The 6,706-nt window shown below is 35.2% G+C and overlaps 1 non-coding gene across 1 annotated transcript; it reads left to right on the forward strand.

Annotated features, from left to right (window-relative positions):
• TRNAG-CCC (transfer RNA glycine (anticodon CCC)) lies at window positions 1–71 on the forward strand. The gene has a single exon. It is a non-coding gene; the product is annotated as a tRNA-Gly (tRNA).
• The last annotated feature ends 6,635 nt before the right edge of the window (window positions 72–6,706 follow it).

A 6,706-nucleotide genomic window follows, 5' to 3' on the forward strand; every position in this document is an offset into this window, starting at 1 on the left:
GCACCAGTGGTGTAGTGGTATCATGCAAGATTCCCATTCTTGCGACCCGGGTTCGATTCCCGGCTGGTGCACAGCGTTGCTTGATAAAATCTTTACCAAAATGCCATGGTTCATTGAAGGTCTGAGTCCTTCCTCACAAAGGATTCCACCAAGAGGCAGTTTTCTGTGATTCTGTTGAATTAGGGATGTGAGTCCTGAACTGCCCTTTTACATCCTCCTACATTCATGATTAGAATAGCAAGCAGACGTAGATGTCCTATTCTGTTTGAGTATACTTCAAAAGATTGTAAATGATAAACAGATGGAAGAAGCAGAAGATCTTTGCTATCTGAGTAGACAGAGATAATTATGAGCAAATGTCATTTGTCTAGCTGTTCCCAGTAACATCATAGTTCCTATGTATGGGAAGATCAATTGTTTTGAAAAAAAAAAAAAAAAAAAAAAAAAAAAAAAAAAAAAGCCCAAAAAAACCAACAACTTCTACATATACCTTGAGAATATTTCTAATATTTGAGAAGTGAATTACTCTGATGGAAAATGATGTCTGGATTAGTAGGAAAAAAGGTAGGAAGGCAGGAAGGCAGGTAGGCAGGCAGGCAGGAAGATCTTGTTTAATTCATAAAATCAAACTTCCTAGAATAAACATCTAGGTAAAAATTATTCTGTTTAGAAGATGGAGATAGAATTACAACTTTGTATAGAATATATGTCTTGAGTAGGATAGAGTTTAGAAAGTAGATGAAGGTACAGATTAATAACACAAAGCTTATAAAAAACACTGAAGCAAAACTACTAAAAAGGATAATGTCTAAGAAGGAGAGTGTAGATCAGAGGCAAAGACAACTGCTTTGTCAGTTTTTTTCCTGTTTTATTTTTTATTTTTCCTTTGTTCTAAAGCTGAAGATATATTTGGTATTCAAAATAAATAAACACATATACAGAGAGAGAGAGAAAGAAAGGACTAAAAACAATTTTTAAAAATTGTTGGCACAAGAGGGTCTTATGTAACATGTTTTGGGTGGTAAAATCTAATAGTATGCTTTGAGGACACAAACTTGAAGTATCAGCTAAGCTTTTTAAGAAAAATGTTTAATCTTTAGACAACAATTCAAAGTTATTGTTATTTTGGCTGAGGTAGAGCATGGTTCACACTCATTACCTATAATTAATCTATCATAGTATAAAGACCTTTTAATATAGAACAACAGAATCTTAATTTTTAAACATAAAGATTCTGATTTGTAATCTTTGTTTATTTTTGTTAGATTTACATTTTTTAAGTTGTTCGCAGAGTTACTTACATCATAAAAGTCTTAAAAGAAGTTAAGCTGTAGATGTAAGTACAGAGAAGAAAATGATGTGTAGCAAAGTTTCTTAAGAGATATATTCAGTATCTAAATTCGCATCTTTCAGTATCTAAAGGGGAGCTACAGGAAAGAAGGAGAAAGACACTTTGGTCTGTAGTGATAGGACAAGGTGAAATAGTTTCAGACTTAAAGAGGGTAGATTTAGGTTGGATGAAAGGAAAAAGTCTTTTACTGTGAGGGTGGTGAAGCACTGGAACAGACTGCCTAGAGATGTGGTGGATGTTCCATCCTGGGACACTTTCAAGGCCAGACTGGACCAGGCTCTGAGCATTCTGATCTAGCCATGGGTGCCTCTGCTCATTGCAGGGTAGTTGGATTAAATGACCTTTGATTCTATGATTCTGTGATATGCTTAGAAATGACATCTGAAACCATCTGAATGGATGTATTTTGAACTTGTCTGATCTGTAAAGGTGAGAAGTGTAGGAAGAACTGACTATGCACAACGACATGAGAAAATCTATTCAAAAGACACATGCACAAAAAAGCACAAATTGTGGAACAGGTCCTCTTGGAAGCTATATTAAGGCACATGGAAGATGAGGAGGTGATCCAAGGCAGTCAACCCGGTTTTACCAAGTGTAGATTGTGCCTGGACAATAAGGAGGCCTTCTATGCTGGAGAGATGAAATTGGCTAACAAAACCAACCAGTGTAATCTACCAGGATTTCTTTAAGGCCTTTGTCATAGTCCCACATGACATCCTATCTTCAAATTAGAGAGGTATGGATTTGAAAGCTGGATAAATAATTGAAGTGGATAAAAAATTGGATGGATGGATGCAGAAAGGGAGTTGTGGTCAACAGCTTTATGTCCAGGTGGAGGCCAACGATAGGCAGTGTCCTTTGGGGGTCTGCCTTTCTGCTTAATATCTTTATTGATGACATAGAGAATGGAATTGAGTGCACCCTCGTCAAGTCTGAAGATGACACCAAACTGAGCGGTGCAGTTGATTAGAAAGAAAGAAGGGACACCATCCAAAGGGACCTGGACTGGCTTTAAAAGTGGGCCTATGTGAACTGAATGAGGTTCAGCAAGGCCAAGTACAAGTCTGTACCTGGGTCGGGGTTACCCCAGACATAAATAAAGACTGGGAAGTCTATTCTATGGGTCTGTGGTTCCATGATATCTATCCTGTGTGTGTAGTACAAGACAAATAGTTTTCCATTATGTTTTTGGAACGATCTGAATATAATATTAAGTCTTGGCCAGGAATAAATGACTAGACCTAATAAGGCAGAAATAGTTTGTAGCAGAGAGCATTTATATGGAGTCAAGATGCAAACCTACAGGGAGTTTTAAAGTTCATTTTGGTGGTAACTCAATTCTGGTAAGATCTGGTACTAAGAATATTGAAAGTATTGTTAAAAGAATGTTATCCTGAGTCCTGGTAAATATATATCAGCGATACAACTTCAGTGCCACTCAGGTTCTTTCTTAAATATTAGACTCCGAAGCAAAAATAACTTGGATGCAGAAGCTGTTTCACATTCTAGTATAAAATCAGTCACCATGGAAACTACTTCAGCAATGTTAGAAAGTCATAGTTACAATTATGTTAATACCAATTCAGAAGGGACGTTGCATTTTCAGTCTCTTCCTATTAAATATTGTTGCAGTACTATTAGGTTCTATGTGTCTGTAAGAGGGGTTGGAAACGTTGATTCTTTTAAATTCCATCACATCACATCAATTACAGTTCAGAAACAGATCCTTTTTTTTTTTTTTTTTTTTTTTTTTGGCATTTCCCTATCCACCATACACTTCATGCGTTATCTGAAAGGTCAGAAGTTTCTGGTAATATCACTGCAGTGTGTTAAATGTATGAACTAGAGAAGAAATGCAAATATAATGTGAAAACTTTAGACAAAAATCCACTGTGGTTCAAGAGCCCAGTTTGATTTCAAGTTCTTTTATTAATTCAACTGGGCCATGCTCTTGATGTTCAATTCTGGACATTACAGGCTTTGTACCAGGGTATTTTGTTTAAAAATTTGTTCATTTATTTCTACTGATTTATAAATGAACTACTGAGAATTCAGACTTAGCTTCTGATTCCAAATTGCCACAATTTTTAAAACATGTTAAGTTATATATGATCAACTTCAAATTCTTCAGTCTTAGACGAATTCTAATTTTTCTCCCTTCAGACAGCAAATAAAAGAATTTCTTCATGACAGTTGAGTAAGGTTTAGTTCTTACTATGACAAAGAGCAGAAGAGAAATTAATGCATGAAATAGGACTAACTATGAAAACATTCTGATATTAAAAGCCATTGTTTTTTGAAAAATATATTCTGGGAAAACTCTGTGGTCTCTCCTTAGAAATCTAGCATTCATGATTGCTGTGCTCAGAAAGAAAAAAAAAAAAACAACAACACAAAACCAAACAAACAAACAAAAAAACAACAACACAAAACCAAACAAACAAACAAAAAAACAAAACCAAAAACACTTTCAAACTTGGATGAAAATTAATGAAAATTTGCTTTCTGAAGGCAAAGATATCTAAAGCAAGTCTCCAGAATTTAATCTCAAAAGAGTCTCCAAATAGTTCATTATTTCCTATCTCTTCCTTTTCCAAATCTATTCTTGTGGTAGCTAATATGATTAGTAATGACTGAGGATCACACTTTACACATGCTTTTAGGGATCTTTTGACAACACTGCAAAACATCAATATGAATGACAACTATGCACGAAATTTAAATTCCCCATTACATTTTGATTACTTTGTCCTTTCAGTTATTTCTTCCAAATAAACAGAAGTTACTGTCATTTAGGTAACCAGGTTTTCAGGATTACTACAATAGTACAAAGTTATCTGATTGCTCTCTTCCAATACCTGAAGGGTGCTTACAGTGAGAACAGGGCTGGTCTCTTCTCACTGTCAGCAGATGACAGGACGAGGGGAAACAGCCTCAAGTAGCACCATGGTAAATTTAGGTTGGATATCAGGAAAATCTTCTTTACAGAATGGGTTGTTAAGCACTGGAATAGGCTTCCTGGAGAGGTGGTTGAGTCACCATCCCTGGATGAATTTAAAAACCATTTGGATGTGATACTCAGGGACATGATTTAGCAGAGGGTTGTTAAAATAGTACGTTTTAGGTTGTGGTTGGACTTGATTATTTTTAAGGTCTTTTCCAACCCGAGCAATTTTATGATTCTATGATTCTACAAAATGCTACTCCAAAACAATATAGTAACAATATCTTGGTAAGATTTTATAGTAGCAGAAGTAGTTGCTGTCTGTTTAGTGGTATGGAAGATCTGTGCTAACAATAGATTGCTTGGGCTTTGGTGATTGAAGCGTACCTTACAAATATAGTGAATCCAAAAAGTCTCAGACCATAGGACTTGAAATACAGAACTATATTTTTTATTAGACTTGGAACAACCAGTGAGAGTAACAGGATTCTTTTATCTGTATATTTCACTTTAGGAAAAGCATCCTAGTCGAATATTTTCAAAAGGAATATTTAAATATTCTGTGATTCTGAACTATTTACTCACTACATTCATGTTAGTTTTGTCTTCCGGTACAAGTTTTCACCTTAAAACACATTTCATACTGGGGTTTTGCTGCGTACAACTGGACCTTATAAAAAGAATAATAATAATAATAATAAAAAAAAAAATGCTGACCCTAAGAAAGGAGGAACTAATAGATTTTTTATTATTATTATTTTTATTTTTTTTTTTAAATATTTCCTTGAAAATGAAAAGTTACCAAGTATGGAAATCTTAAATATTACATGACTCCACTTTTTTGTCCATTTATCTGTAAGGCATACTTTTTCATAAAAAGAGCTTGGCCAGCTTTCCTAGTCTAGAGTTTGAGCTTATGGGATCATCTCTTAAATCTCTGTGCTCCCACAAAGCTCTGTGCTGCCACCAGAGCTAGGTAAATTATAAGGCAGTCTTGATAATCCAAGGTGTTAAGGACCAAGTCTGCCTTCTCAAAATCTGGAAAGACAATCAGAACAGATCTAGGCTATACCTGATCAAATATCAAGTTCTTAAGAGCTCTACAATTGTCTTTCATTTTTCCGTCTCCTGTCTTATTATTACTGAACAGGAACAGAGTACAATATATATTCTGATTCCCATCTTGTAACTTTTATTTTGAGCATAAATTTCTATGCAGCTTATTTTCTCAGTGATGTACACTTGTTGCATACATGAATTATACAACAGAGGAAAAAAAAAAAAACAAAAACAAAAGAGTTGATACAATTAGTCTCTCCAGTACCACCGGCCAGTTTCTCTCCTGCAGCACAGATCAGATATGCTAGGTGTGCAAGCAAGAGATTTCTCACGGCAAGCATAAAACTGCAGCAATGCATTCCTAATAAAGGTGCTGGCCAGTGACATGTTGCAAGAATGACAGAGAAATTGGTAGTGGTTTGCAGGCATGCGGTGTACTGTTTTCTGAAAATTGGCTGTAAATCTTCAATATTCTGCTTTGGTATTCTGTGATACAGTTCCTGTATATCTGTAGGGTATTCTCTTCTGCAGAGGCAAGTGAACAGTCTCTGGAACACTGGTGCTGGGTCATCAGCTGCTCATCTGAGTGAGGAAATAAAAAGACTGGCTGCTTTAAAGTGAAAAGAAATAGCTTTTGACAATCCACTGTTGTGGAACGCCTAAAATCTGTCATTCATATGATTTCTACAGACTGACAAAATAAATAAATAACTAAATAAATATCTAGTTAAATCCTCAAGTGAGCCTTGACTATTATATTGATGGGCTCAGGACATATCTATGCTTTTGCTACATACTCCTGAAGTAAAAGAAAAATAGATGGTAGTAGTGTCTACCCTTGCTGAAAACAGATGCTCACCTTTTTTTAAGGATCCTTATGTTAAAAAACGTTTCCTATTGTAACATTCTGCAGCATTCCAGATTGCCTATTATTTCTTTAAAAATCAAAACTAGCCACTATTCTTTTTGCGCTCAGAAATGGCAATAGTTTTCTATTGCTTCCCTGTGGAAGTCAGTACTGCATTAGATTGTGGTATCTTTTAATTTTGTTCAGTTTTAATGTGTTCTATTTTAAAGTTTGAATTACTGGAAACAAGCACTTTTCAACATATTTGCCAAGAAGATGGGATATCTTACAGTAAACTTGTTGGCGTAGCCATTAAATGATTGTGGCAGTGTGAAAGGAGTAAGAAGAGATTTTGCTTTTATTTCATGTTTGAAAACAGTGTGTAGTGGGTCAGAAATCCATCTAGCTGAAATTCAGCAACTATTTTGTTTGACAGCTTTTTGCAAACTGCTGTAAAACAAGCAAAGAAACACACAAAAACTAAAAAACAAAAAAGCACAGA

This window comes from Excalfactoria chinensis, chromosome 2 (assembly GCF_039878825.1).
Source record: "Excalfactoria chinensis isolate bCotChi1 chromosome 2, bCotChi1.hap2, whole genome shotgun sequence".
Lineage (NCBI taxonomy): Eukaryota > Metazoa > Chordata > Aves > Galliformes > Phasianidae > Excalfactoria > Excalfactoria chinensis.